Source organism: Adiantum capillus-veneris, chromosome 3 (assembly GCF_014529385.1).
Source record: "Adiantum capillus-veneris isolate H3 chromosome 3, ASM1452938v2, whole genome shotgun sequence".
NCBI classification, from domain to species: Eukaryota; Viridiplantae; Streptophyta; class Polypodiopsida; order Polypodiales; family Pteridaceae; genus Adiantum; species Adiantum capillus-veneris.
This window is the reverse complement of record NC_140933.1, coordinates 147,804,055-147,819,212: the sequence shown is the minus strand read 5'-3', so window position 1 is coordinate 147,819,212 and position 15,158 is coordinate 147,804,055. Positions and strand designations below refer to the sequence as shown.

The 15,158-nt window shown below is 46.5% G+C and overlaps 1 protein-coding gene across 3 annotated transcripts in view; it reads right to left on the bottom strand.

Annotated features, from left to right (window-relative positions):
- LOC147461895 (pentatricopeptide repeat-containing protein At3g12770-like) overlaps positions 1-15,158 on the bottom strand; it is a 141,801-nt gene that overhangs the window by 93,978 nt on the left and 32,665 nt on the right. For 2 of the 3 annotated variants that reach the window (XR_015187655.1, XR_015187654.1), the window contains exon 2: positions 8,848-8,971. The gene's annotated coding sequence lies outside the window, so the exon portion shown is untranslated. Of the gene's footprint in view, positions 1-8,793; positions 8,972-15,158 lie in introns of those variants that run through there. The other variant, XR_015187656.1, reaches the window with a different exon arrangement.

Below are 15,158 nucleotides of genomic sequence, written 5' to 3'. Positions count from 1 at the left end.
CCCACCCCCCTCCCCCCTCCCCGTGAGCACTTCCACCCTGACAGCTTTCCTATCTAGCCTATGTCGCATTGCCATGCAAGCAAAGGGACCTGAAATGCCTACCACATGATGTGAACACTAGGGTGGCAGAAGAGGTGAGCTCTCCTATGTTCCGCCTGGAAGTGGTGGAAGGGTGCTTTTCTTCCACCCTTCAAATCTAAACCCCTAAGCTATTTTTACAGTTCGCTCGAGCTCTTAGTAATGAACCGCCTACCTCAGTCATTGTTCGATTCCAGCTTTGCATTTGGCAGATGGTTGAGCAAGAAGAAGCATGTCGAGGATATGGGGCATGGCGGGGTGTTACAATGGCAAGAGTGCGGGCGCACTCCCATAATGCCGACTGGCCCATTGAAGCTTAGTCTGCAGCAGAAGGATTTGGCGTTGTGCTCAACAGAGCAGTGCGCAGTACCTGAAGCATCTGCTCCTTGCTGGTGCCATGAGCTGTGCGTGCATCCTCACTCTTTAGCCCTTGCCCTTCTAAGCAACATCCACCTTACAATGTCCGTGCCCTCTCCATACAGCTCCGCCTCCACAGGCCTCTTCCACCTCCCCAGCTCCAACAGCACAACCCCAAAGCTGTCAATGCTGCTCTTCTTTGTCACCTTCGACGTGTTCGCATGCTCTGAATCAACCACACAGAAAATAAGGTATGAGTAATTTGCATATCTTCTGGCTGCAAGAAGCTCTAGCTCCTTTGAGCACATGGCCAGTTATGACCCTCACGCTATCTAAGAAGGAAAACTCGGCAGCTACCTGAGAGCTCTATCTGCCATGCTTCCTAAGTTGCCCTCGCATGTCTCACTTCTGTTTGTAGCAGGCTTCCAGTGAGTGAATTTGCCCTTGATTCGCTTTGTGAACCTAAATAGATTCTGATTCTTTAGACCCACATAGTCTCCCCTCTTTAGTTCTGTCAAGATTAGAGCTATCAAGATGGGAACTAGTCTTGAAGGCAGGAATAGGGGCGTCATCAACTTGGCAAGGTTGAAGTAAGTGGAGGTTGGATTCCTGCTTTCTGAACAAAGGGCAGAGGTTGGATTGCGGACATAGACAAGCTCCAAAGACGAGGGGGAAGCAAGCTTTCAGAAGGTCACTCAATCACCTCAGCGCCGCAATAGGCATCGGATTCCTGCTTTCTGGACAAAGGGCAGAGGTTGGATTGCAGACATAGACAAGCTCCAAAGACGAGGGGAGAGCAAGCGTTCGGAGGGTCACTCAATCACCTCAGAGCCGCAATTCCCGATTGTACACTCAAAGCAATGGTGAGTGTCATCACTCACTTAGTATTGATGGATGTGTCCTATGCATTAGTGAAACAAGAATCTTTGTAAAGCATTATACTTGTTGCATGCAATAAATGAATAGCTTGTGTTCCTTGCTGGCCATAGTCTACAATTCTTTGCAAGTAACAGATTCATCAATTAAAGAGGAATTACACAAAACAAAATGGCAGCATCAATCAGTTGCAGGAAAAGTGCTTGTTAATTTGCTCATAGATAGAAGTTAACATCGATCAACATAAGTAGGAGAAGTACCTGTCAATTTTTTCATAGATAGAAGTAAACATTGGTTCTGGATTTTGTCGCTTACATCGTACAGAACTGGGGAAGAAAATGGGGCTTAGACTCGCAAGTACATAACTTGTCAAAAGCTTGTTGAGTGTTAGATTGAAGTACATACTGATTGTGGGCTTTGCTCTTCCATGGAACAAAAATGAGGAAGAAAATGGGGCATAGCCTTGCAATTACCCGTGTCGCGTGTCGTCTCTCTCTCTTAGTTCAGTTGTTATTGAAGTGCTAAAAGTTTGTTCAGTTTGTTCTTTTCTATTGGTACGTGGTGCCCGTCTTGTGACAATGGTATCAGAGCATCAATCGTGTGCTTTTCTGAAAGCATACCGGTCCTACCAAAGAGCAGACAAAGCGCGCTCCCGTCTTCACCGCACATGTCTTACAAGGCATAAGCCATAAAGATCACTTGCAAGATAAGGATCCAAGATTTGTTTCGAGCTGCTGTTTTTCTCAGAGGTAGTGCCATGCAAATGTTGATGTCTATAGCTACCAAGCCGCACACTCCAAGGCATGGTTTTTTCTAACGTCAACCATGCGGCATACTCGGGCGGGTATGGAAGCCCGCCACAAGCCCACTTCAGACCCCTTGAAGATTCATACATGGGATACCATACGGCACCCTAAAAAACACTACAAAAACCACAGAATGCAAGTTTAAACTTTAAAACACTAGAGAGCATTGAAGCAACACAAAACCACAGAATACATTAAAACTTTAAAGTTTAAACATCATAGTTAAATTTTGCCGGATTATTAAATTCGCTGCCCCACGTGTGGAAAAGGCAATCATACGTCAATCATGCTCGTACGCATCCGGAAGCATGGTTGGCCAATCGGGCGCGTGAGAAAAAAACTATGCTCCAAGGACTTGGCAAGCTTTCAAGAAAATTTTTGCCCGAAGTTATATGGTTTCTAATATCTTCCTTCGGAGTGTAACTTTTTGCAGAGTGGGGTATCCTGAAATGCTTGCCATGGAAACCCTTGCAGATTATATCTTGAAATTTCTCGACATCTCTCAATAGATGTCTCTTCACGAGCTAAAAACCTCGGAGGTCCAGTGCGATTGTTGTCTTGGGACTACCATCGCCACCAGAGGAACACTATCTGTCCAAGAGCTGATGGACCATGTTGTGGTCGGCTACGACCTTATGGAAGGAACCTAACCCTAATTTTTTTTGGTGCACGTTTTAGAATGAAAAGTCGGTCGACTTTTCGAGCTCGACTGATGTGAGATTACTTTTTAAGTTTAAATTTTGTTTGAGAATCTGTTTGAGAACTTGTTTGGCGATCCTGTTGGAATTTGTTTGAAATGGATGGTATTTGTTTTGAACCTGTTTTGGTGCCATTTGAAATGTTGGACTCTGGTTTTAATACTGGTTTCATTGATTGGTGATTTTACTCCCGGGTGGAGAAGTGAGAAATACTGTTTTGGTATTGTTTGAACCTCGGAACGACGTAAGCCAATGCCTGGGGAGCGTTTCGTTGTATGCTAGAAAACCTCCAAACGACGCAGGCCGATGCCTGGGGAGCTTGTATGCTTGTAAAATAATTGTTGTTGTGACTCCGGGCCCGGACCGAGATAGTTATGCGGGAGGAGTATTAAGAAGTCTGAGCAGTGGTTACTCTCAGCACCTCCAAACGACGCAGGCTGCGGTATGGGGGGCCTTTGGTTGTAAAAGGCCTCTATATCTCCAGGCCCGGACCTTTTTAGGTTATGCGGGAGGAATTGAATATCTCCCGGCCTGGACCTTGTTAGGTTATGCGGGAGGAGTGTTCATCGGCGACTTTATGTTTCTATGTCTTGTAACATGCATATGTGAGCATTTGCGTTGCATTGTGATATGCCAACCACTGAATATTCCTAATTGGATGAGATTGCCTGGGTATGTAATTTTAGCGCATCAAGGCACCCGTGGAAGATCAGTGCAGTCTGGGTGCGATGGCTAATTTTACTACGCCGGAAAATGAAGAGTTCTGATTTGGATGAAAGGAGAAGCCAACTCCTTGATCAAAAGAGCCGAAAGGAGAAGCTAACTCCTTAACAAAAAGAGCATACTGATTGTCCCTCGGAAAAAAAAAATTGAGCTAACTTGAGTTGTTTTGCAGATATGCTATAATCGCGGACGATTGCTCTCTTTCAAGAAGGGGAGATGTCACAAACTGTTGACGTGTCAAAGCCCTGAAGAATGGAGCCAACTTGCAGATGCTGGCCGAGGGGCCTAAACCCTAAGAAGAACAAGTAACAGAAGAAGAATCCTACCAACTTATGGGGACCCCGTCCGATGGGATCTCAAAGCTTTTATCATGCAAATGCTCCCTCGGCCCCTCAAAGCTTCTATACGTCCACCCTCCATGCAACAGGAGCAAAGACTGCCTTGTCCTTCGTTTCGCCCATCCAATCAGCCCACTTTGTGCTACGCATGCGGAAAATATGGGCATTACCAAAGCAAATTTCCTCTGCCAGAAGGATGTCCTCCTTGCCAACATTGCCCTGAGTCTCGGGATCACTATAGTAAGGACTGCCCAAAACAACGTGCATCTACGTCTTCCAACCCACCTGAATTCACCTTTCCCAAAATCAATTTGATAGCAGTTGGCACCATCCCTCAACCATAACCTTCTACTAATGTGGTGGCCCCTCAGGACAAGTTTAGGTCCAAGAGCCCACTGGTGTCCTCACTCGGGCCTAGGGAGCATCCTTGGGTCTCAGTCTTCCAACAAGTTCCACTCTTTCCCCCACTATCCCACCAATGGATACCCCGCTTCCAACTATCGATAAGCCATCCCCTAGTGCCAAGCGAGGATCCTCATCTATGCTCTCCGATATTGATGAAGCTTTCTTGGAAGCAGTAGCCGATTTACAACAGATCAAGGTTCCAGAGAAACCACTAGTAGAAAAAGAAAAGCTTACAGCAGAGACAATCTTGAAGAACACCTTCCAACAATTGTCGCTCTATGACATGCTGCGGCTAAATGCAACTTCTCAAAGTGACACCCTTGCAGTTATTCAGTCACTTTACCCTGAAGCAAGTCCTAGTGGCAAGCACCTCCCAGTGCAACCATGAGAGTCCTATATGGTGTCCCATCCCGCTGCTCTCCTCACTAATTATAGAAGCCCTTGTCTCACCGTGTACATCGTGGGGCAGCAATTCTCAAGAGTGATAGTGGATGGTGGATCTAGCATCAACCTGATGCCCAAGTTCACTATGTTGGCTTTAGGTCTACACCCTACTCGACCTGCTCCCTTCACAATTACCTTGGCTAACCAAAGGACTGACTACCCATTGGGCATAGTGGACAAGGTGCCTCTGTGACTGCACCTTTAGCTTGGATTTTGTTGTTGTTCGTCTTCCGGAGGTTGAGGGAGGATTTCCCTTGCTCAACGGTAGACCATGGCTGCGGCACACTAAAGCATGACGCGATGTGGATACACACTCTTGGCTCCCCAATGAAACCCATTCGACTTGAAGGAGGCATAGATCCAATGGTGCAACATAGCTCCTTGTCAATGGAGTCTAACCTTGAATTGAAGCAGCCCACTCCACCTGACGGGTCAGACGAAGATCTGCTGGAGTGGTTTGAAGCTACCGAGTCTATGCCTTGTTTATGGGTCTCTATTCAATCTCTGCCTGAGGATACATTCTCCTCCAACATTTCTACTGTAACTGAACCCAGTAAGCCTCTGAGCCAGCAGCAAGTATGTGACACCTAAGCCGGTCACTGAAGCAATTTTTGCTGACCCCGCAATGTTCACAAAGAACCGGCTTTAGTGTATTTTCTAAGGACAACAAATTGAAAATTCCAGGCCGGGTTGCCTCGAAGAAAACTGGCTAAATTTGGCGGGCCTTCTTTGGTTTTTGCTCTCTGTCAGCCTATCTCACTGTGGCAGGTTGCCTACTTTCTCATATTCTGCAAATAAAACATTCTATCATTTCTTCTCCACAGAGCTCCAATCGGGTTGATTGCATTTCCTGCTAGTTTCAGTGTTCACTCTCACCAAGACGGTGAGTGGTCTTATGGCTGGCAACTTGTAGCAGGGCTACAGTGTCACTGGCACAAGACAGGACAAACAATTGGTTGCAGTTGGGCTGGAGTTCACACTGACGGACTCTCACCTGGGAATTGACACGTGGCAAGTGATACGGATGGTGGTCTAGTGAACACCGTGGCCAGAACACCACCACCTCAGTTTAAAGATAGGCTTAGCTGGATTGGAATATCTTCTGGCTGTTGGTGGCTCTTTAAGAGATACATATGTGTGGTTGGTTCCAATTGTCGTGGACTCTATCATCATCATCGATTTTGTGTGGTTGAGCGTCTCGAGTCTAGCGTCTGGAGTTCACGCACAGCACGTATCCACCATCCCTGCACATTTGAGCCTCGACACCCCCATTGTACCCGTGAGTTCTGGGCTGGAGCTGAGTGTGTTGCCATGCCAGAGTCTATACTGGTTTCTTTGAGTTAGTCAAGTCCCATGCTGTTCAGGGTTCTACTGTTGAGTCTTTGTGTTTGTTCGCTCTGTTATTCATTGTCTTCAGTGTTTTCATTCTGTTGGAGTGTAGAGAGCACGACACATTATCTCCGCTACAATTACTTGCTGAGTTCCACGCTGAAAGCCCTTGCTGTTAGTTAATGAAATCGTGATTCACAATCTGAAATCTGTTTGGTTGAATGTTTTGGAATGGATTGTTAACTACACTGCTTTGCTGCCTTTCGCAGTGATTACTTGTTGAATATGTCAATGGAGTAGATTAATTTTCCATATTTGGATATGTTGCTTGTTGTTCATGACCTTCAAAAAAACCTGGTGTGTCTTCGTATTCCATAAGTTGAGTGAAAGAAATGTCGTTGATAGTTGGAGTAGATTCCAAAAATACATCATCTATTTCTTGGTTTGCCATAGTGTTGAGTGTATGGATAGCTTCATCTTCAATATTTGGAGCTACCGGTGTGTTAGGTACCTGTGACAAATCCTCATCAGCCGCTGCATCATCAACAATGTTTTATGTGGTTGCATGGCATATTATCAAATTTGTACCAAATGGCCAAATTTCAGTGGCCTTGAAACCTGCCTTAATGTTGGCCTCTATAAAAGCGGAGCATACTGCTTTTGCCACAATTGTGGCCAATTCTCTCTCGCTAGCTTGCCTTGAAAGGGTCTTCATATGCCAAATGTCACGTTCCTTGCAAAAGTGAGTCTTCAATGATTTAGAGACCCATACATCTAGGTGGTGAAGCTTGTGAGATGTATGCGCGGGAAGTGTAATGATATCTATTCCTGAGTCCCGCGCTTTCTTGACAACATCCAAGGAGACATGCCTTCCTTGGACATCTAGAATTAGGAGATGCCTGCTCTCTTTGCCAATGGCTGAAGTGATAGCTTTGTCGAAGTGATCCAGCCAATCTTCAAAAAGTTCTCCCATCATCCAAGCCTTTTTTTGAACAGCCATTGCAACACTTGGTTCACAATGTTGAATATAGTTGCCCTTAACTCAACTATCCTTGAAAATATAGTATGCAAGAATCGTCTGACCAATAGCATTTACACAACACAAAACTGTCATCCATTCACGTGAATCACATGTGACATCATACACAAATTTTGCTCCCTTTTTTGCTAGCACTTGCCACTTTCATTCCTTTGTCTCTTGAGCTTTGGAATCCTGTCTCGTCTGCATTCCATATGTTGGAAGGTGGGTATTTGTGATCCTCCTATGCCTAACTCTCCAATTTCATGTTTATGGTTTCTTATTCATGGTTGGTGGTGAACCTTCTGTAGTGGCGTTTCATAGTTTAGCAAAATTGTTTCGAAACTTTTGAAACTCGTTTCATACGGAACATTTCGAAACTTCATGGCTACTATGGCTTGACTCACGGATGGCTCTCAGTCCAAGGAGAATCAATTAAGGTTCCCTTTTTTCTCTCATGATACCTTGCTGGGCTGCTCTGGAAAAAAAGGGAGGAGCCAGTTGCCTAAATTTTAGCCTTAAAAAAGCAGTTGCTGGAGGTTTTCAACCATCCCTGAAGAGTGTACAAGTACTGCAAAGACAACTCTCATCAACAATAGGCTGTAGAAGTAAATTTTAAATTTTTTGCACCAAAACGTCGCTTCTACAAAATCAAGGGTCTGTAGATTGTAGCACTAGGTAGTGGGCAAAACATTCAAGATATTCTCGTAAGGTGAATACGGGCTTATCCTGGATTCGTTCAGGCATATTTTTTTGGGCATATAGCGGACAAGGAGACTTTGCATTGTAAAGTTTTGGTCAGAGTTATGACCAGTTGATAGTGTGTTAATTCTTTCTATCTTCGGAAGTGTGTATGTACTATCAACTTTCCTATTTTTGTGCTATTTCTTCCTATATAAGGCTTCTTTTAGTGCTAGGCTTCATCATAGGCAAATCTGCTCTATATCCCATGAGTTATGTACGCTCATGTGTGCGTGTTTTGGGGGGGTGTGGGTGGGAGAGCATATATTTGTACCTAGTTCTACACCCACTATAGGGCATTGGCGTCAACGGGGAGTCGTATTTTGTCAATGCTACAACATGATGGGTCTGCTGGTTATATTGTCTTGTGGATGACTACCATGAGTCTACACCTTGCCCTTTCCTTTAAACGTAAGTTTGGGCTTTTCCTGGATTCATCTATCATTTTGCTTCTATCAGGTGCAAAACGTAGGAAACTATGAAAGATGGAACTTCTTGTGAGACTTGGACCTTTGCATGAACACCATTGGAATTTGGTTAAAGCAATATTAGCTTGCTAAAGTAGCAAAAAGACAAGCTCATCTCCATCTAGAGACAAGGCTGTACAAATGCGAGGAGCTTGCCAGCAAATAATTAGAACACAACCCCCTCCGCCCCCCCCCCACCACCCCCCCCCCCCCCCCCCCCCCCCCCCCCCCCCCCCCCCCCCCCCCCCGGCCGCGCGGTGCGCGCCGCGTGGGAAGCTGATTTTTTTGGAAGAAATGTTGCAAACCGTGTAAGTAACCCTCTGTAACCCCCTTGATGCCACCTCACTAGCGTTCACAGGTTTCTGGCATTAAAGATTGTGTTGAATTGCTAGCAGCGGGTGATCAGGAGAAGGGAGAGACTATGATTGGGGCTGTTGCTGATAGGGTAGAAGAGCCAGTTACGTTACGGACCCCAAAAGAGGGATAGTACTTGAGAGATAAAAAGGAGTCACAACAAGGAAAGGAGAGTTTGATTAATGGTGTGCTTTTACAACGTGGCATCATTACCGAAACATAAATCTCCCCTTTCCATACTGGCCCAGATCTGCCTAAACTCGTAAATGCGCAGATCATTGCTGCTCCACCTCTCCACTTTCACCTGCAAAGTATCTTCCTTGATCATACACCTCACCTGGTCATTATAACAAACAATATATCTCAGTATTGAGGGATCTATGAATGTTCTCAGCACTCAACAGTTATCATGGACAGACACGCCACATCATTAATACACACACACACCACACAATAGATTTCAAAAATCAAAAACACCAAGTAAATATCCATCCCACACGTGTTGTCAACAACCTTGAACCTGATTATAAAAGCCAGCCAGACCAACTCATTAACTCTTTTACACCATCCCAATCCTCTGTTGATACACGTCATACATCGCCAATTGCTACCCAACCCAGCTCCTCGACCTCTCTCAGCCCATACCCATTCTTTGCAACACATATTCATCATACATTGCCATCGACAACAGTTGCTAAACTGAATCCCATACTCTACTGCCATAGCAACTATAATACGCGTACTTTATTTAGAATACGAGACATCCCGTATTGAAACGTACAGTATGTTTCATAACATTTTCTATTCTCGTGTTTTTTTGCTCAAAACGTATTCTTTTTTAATGTCTTTTGCAACAGAGACGACCTTTGGTAACTAGTAGAAGTCCATCAACCTCATCACCCATACCTCCACATACATCACCCATTCCTTCATCAGGTTCCACATCTTCCAGATCACCTTCTCCAGTAAAGCTCTCTCCTATTCTGCTACAGCAGGCTACTGAGCAACAGGCTCAGCAAGGGGCCATGGAGCCGTTGGCTAGTGTTTTGGCCAAGGTAAACATCAAGTTCCCTACATTCAAAGGACTCTCTTCAGAAGATGCTGACGACCATGCAAGGAGGTTCGTATCTCTCTGAAGGGGTCGTGGTCTTAATAGGGAAGATGCTTATTTGGTACTCTTTCCATCCACCTTGGATGGCTTAGCAGACAAATGGTACAGCCAGCTTGTAGAGAACCATTTTGCAACTTGGGCAGCCTTAAGACAACAATTATGTGTAGCTTTCAGGCCAGGTGACTACCAGGAGAAGGTGTTGGATTGGCCAACACGGTGCTCCAGCCAGAGGAGCCTTTTGAAGAACTTATGACTAAAACCAAGTCTCTGGTTTCCAAGCTTCCCCAGTAACCCGGTGAATTTATGATTAAGAAGTGGGTAGAGAAGGCGCTTCCCAAAACTTCTCAGCAAAAACTCCGAGAGAGAGTTCGACCCGACGACACTCTGGAGGAGTCCATCGCAGCGGCTACTAGGATAGAGGGAGCTAGAAAGCTGTTCACCAACTCCCCTCAGGTAGAGACCACCTCAGTGTTTTCGGAAAGTCCTTCTGATCCGATAACTTCTTTACGCAGGGAACTGGAAGCCCTAAAGTTACAGAGAGCTCTTTAAGAGGAGAAGTCAATCTCCCTCAGACAGGAGAAGCCCCTACATCACGACGCTTTGGATCAAATAAAGAGAGAGCTAGAAGAGCTTAGGTCTCAGCAGGAGACTAAGGCTATGGTATGGTGCAGCTCATGCCGCTCCCAGGACACCCTCCACAGGACTGTCCCCTTCGGGTTTACTGCCACTTCTGTGAAAAGTCTGGTCATGAGGACAAAGATTGCTACTACCTCAAGGGATTGCGACAAATACAGCAAAGCCTTGGACATACTCTTCAACAAGGGGCAGCTCCGGCATCCAATATGGTTTCTCCCTGTGGCCATCCACACCACATGCCACCTTTATTGGTAGCCCCTCCTATGCAAGGTATGCAGAGCACTTTTCCCTCTCATAGCTTTTATCATACCCATGCTCCCTCATCACCTCAAAGCTTCTATGCTTCCACCTCCAACTCCATGCACCAGGAGCAAGGACCACCTCGCCCTTCGACTCGCCCATTGAATCAGTCCATTTTGTGCTACAGATGCGGGGAATATGGGCATTACCAAAGCAAATGCCCCCTGCCAGAAGGGTCCTCTCCCTGCCATCATTGCCCTGAAACAAAGGATCACTACAGTAAGGATTTCCCTAAAGTTCCTGCATCCACGGCTTCGAACCTGAGTCAAAGCCAGAATGATTTGCCTTTCCCAAGCTCAATTTGATAGCAGTTAGCATTGTTTCTCAGCCGCCCCCTGCTACCTACGTGGTGACCCCTCAAAATAAGTCGCCGCAGTTGGCAGAGGAGCCATCGGGCGTCCTCACCCGGGCCTAGAGAGCCGCTCTCGGTCTTAGCATTCCAGCAAGTTCAACTCCCCCACACATTCTCACACCAGTGGATACCTTGCCTGCAGGTGTTAACAAGCCATCCCCCAGTGCCATGAAGGAATCCAAATCTTTGCTCTCCGATATTGATGAAGCTTTTTTGGAAGCAGTTTCAAATCTACAAAAGATCAAGGTACTAGAGAAACCACTGGTAGAACAAGAAAAGCTTAAAGCAGAGACAGTCTTGAAGAACACTTGCCAACAAGTGTCCCTCTATGACATGTTGCGGCTAGATGCGAGTTTTAGAAGTGACACCCTTGTTGTTATTCAGTCAATTTATCCTGTAGCGGGTCCTACTGGCGGGCACCTCCCAGTGCGACCATCAAAATCCTATATGATATCCAATCCCGCTGCTCCACTCACTGATTATAGAAGCCCTCGCCTGACAGTGTCCGTTTTGGGTCGGCAATTCTCAGGAGTGATAGTGGATGGTGGATCTGGCATCAACCTGATGCCCGAGTTCACTATGTTAGCTCTAAGTCTACAGCCTACTCGGCCTGCTCCCTTCACAGTTACATTGGCCGACCAGAGGACAGTCTACCCAGTGGGCATAGTGGACAATGTGCCTCTGTAGGTACAAGACTTTACTTTTACCTTGGATTTTGTTGTGGTTCATCTTCCCCAGGTTGAGGGCGGATTTCCTTTGCTCATTGGAAGACCATGGCTGCGACACACTAAAGCACTTCATGATTGGGGAAACGATGCAATGTGGATACATACTTTTGGCTCCCCGATGCAACCCATTCTCTTAGAGGGAGGTATGGATCCCGTGGTGCAGCAAGTTTCTTTGTCAATGGAAACCAACCCTGAACAAGAACAGCCTACTACACCTGAAGGGTCAGATGAGGATCTATTGGAGTGGTTGGATGCTACCAAATCTATGCCTTGTTATGGAGTCTCTATTCACTCTTTGCCGGAAGGTATCCTTTGTGGACACCTTTGAATTTGGTAGGCCTATGAAGAATCATAGAAGCGGGAAGAAATCACCACTACAAGAGTTCACCCCCATTCAAACATCAGCCTCAGTGGTGTCTGCTTCTACGACCAGAACGAAGCTCTCCTCTGGGTCTAGCGAACTCCCTTCACAGAGCCCGGCCTGCTTGATGAATTCCCTACTCTTGATAGTTGTCTTGCTCATGGTACCTCATCTTGCTCTCCATCAACTACCGTGCTCTGCAGCCTCTCAACTTTCAATTAGTGGACCATGGAATTCGTCTACAACGGAACACGGACTCTACTGGCCATACTTTGCATGGGTGATGAATAATTGCTATTTGCCACCCCCTCGCCCCCTACATTTTTTCCCCTTGCCCCTAGTCCCCATGCCCACTCACCCTTGCCCCTAAGTCCCTTGCCATCGCCCCTCACACCACCTAGTCCCTTGCCCTCGCCCCTACCCACTCCCTCCCTTCCCCTTGACCCTAACCACCCCTCCCTTCCACTCGCCCCTAACCAGCCCCCCACCCTCGCCCCTACCCACCCCCTCACCCCGCACCCCTACCCACCCCCTACCACTCAACCTCGCCCCTACCCACCCTCTCACCCCTCGCCCCTACCCTATCTCTCTCGCCCCTACCCAATCCCACCCCTCACCTCTCGCCCCTACCCTCTCTCTCCCTCGCCCCTACCCAATTCCACCCCTCACCTCACGCCCCTACCCTCTCTCTCCCTCGCCCCTACCCAACCCCTAGTCCCCTCTCATCAGCCCTCGCCCCTACCCAGCTCCTCACCTCTCGCCCCTACCCTCTCTCTCCCTCGCCCCTACTCAACCCCCAGTCCCCTCTCATCAGCCCTCGCCCCTACCTAGTGCCACCTCGTCCCTGCCCACAGCTCTCACCCCCCTACCCACCCCTCGCCCCTGCCACACATGGCCAGAAAAACTCCCTTGCTGCTTTTCATCACCCTCTCCCCCAGGTACTTTCACAATGTGTAACCTCTTCTCTTCAGCTTGAGGAGGCAGACCTTCTTTAATTTAAAAATCAAGCGGCCCCTATAATTTAAAAATGAAGCGGCCCTCTGGCGTTGTTTCCTTGTTCACAGAAGAAGGAGAGCGACACAAAGGGGGAGAGCAAGTTTTCTGTATTTCCTTGTGGCTTTCAAGCATTCACCTCGCGGTCATCCTGTTGCTGATTAATGCTTTTTGTTCTGCAATCATTATGGAGCTTAACCTTAATTGCGGCATTACTCGGGCTTATGGTCATCCCTCTTATGGAGAAGAGTGTTGTTGAAATAAGATGCAAGGTTATCTGTAAGCATGGACCAGGTCATTTTTCTATCAGTATGGTTATGGAGGATGTAACAGACTTGGACACTCCAAGTCAAGAATCAACCGCGACAGCACCAAATAACGACTTCAAAACAATTCACAGATCACAATAGATTTGCACTGGCCCGACGGAGTTCCGTGCCTAGAGATATTGGCCCCAAAGACAGGCGCCCCTTTCGGTATTTCTTTTTATATTAATTAGATCAAAGTACAAGAGTGTGGCTAGGGTTTCACTCTCAGACTCTGCGTCCAGATGCTCTGAGAAGTGAAGCCCTCTCCACATATTTAAAGGTACAAGGAATGCCCAAAAGCAGAGCCCCAAAAGCTTTTAAAATTGAAAGGCATCAGTTCTCTCTCTCTCTCTCTCTCTCTCTCTCTCTCTCTCTCTCTCTCTCTCTCTCTCTCTCTCTCTTTCTGAGAGAATACCTTTTTTTAACAAAAAAAAGCAAGTTCTCTCTCTTCTCTTGGCGTGGAGCCCAAAAAGCAAGCCAAAAGCTGTCAACGCGTTTTGCGGCGCAAAATCCGGAAATCCGTACAGCTGCTCCTACTGCCATGTGGCACCCTGGCAGAATGAGGGTTTTCTGTCAAAAATTAGGGTTTCAACAGAAATTAGGGTTTTTGGCAATTTTTAGGGTTTGTAGGGATTTTAGGGTTTCAGCCTCAAATTAGGGTTTCAGCTTCTGCCACGTCATCACTTTGTGACATACCCTCCTCTTGAAAGCATTGTAATCGACCACGATTACACCTGCAAAACCGACAAAAGCCATAAACCGTCTTAGCAGACACTGACTGTTAGTACCTACGTACTAGGAACACATATCTAGCACATGTACCAAATCGACAGTCACATCACACGACATCAAAGGACATCACATGACATTCAACATTCATTCGGATCTTAGACCATGATTTATCGGCAATGTAGCTAGCAATCACATCTAGGTCCAATCGGGACCTCATCGATGTCCGATTGACTAACCCCTATTGCAACCATGTCTATTCGAGATCAATCAGACCAAAATGCTGCACTCATTTCGTTTGTCAGCTCCTGCACTCACAAGGAGTCAAGAACAAATCAGTATCATTATCAGGAATTCCATTTCATAAAGTCATCCAGCAGAATACTGTCAGCTCTCAGTATCCCTGAAGCTCCCTCAAGCTCAAAGAGACATCAGTGACTCTAGTATCTAAATCAAGGCATCTGTTGACAAAGGAGTGGAGTGACTCCCCTCTTGTGCATCCCACTGCACCAGATCTCCGGCCAAGCTGAATTCTGGGTTCCATTTGGAGTAGACTATGCTAAACCAAAAGCATCGAGGTAAAGTTTCACAATCTGAGGAGTATCTGCTAGGTCCTCCTCCTCCATCCACTTTGCATCAAGTGCAGGATAATTCTTGAACTTAACCAAGAACCACCTTCGGACTTTACCCTTATTCTTCGTATCCTTATGTGCCAAAATCTGTTCAGGAACATAGATCTCCTCGTTTTCGTCCACTTCGAGTTGCTCATCAGGCACATCACCTTTAAAAGGTTTCAAGAGACTCACATGGAAAGCATTGTGAATCCTCCAAGTATCTGGGAGTTTCAATCGGAAGGAGACATCATTTATCTTTTCAGTAATCTGGAAAGGGCCATAGTATCGCATACTAAGCTTTGGAAAAAGCCTCTCCTTTCCCTTTTTCTTTCGTAGGCATGCCTTCTCAAAACGTAAGAGCACCCAATCATCCTCCTTCAATTTCATGTCGC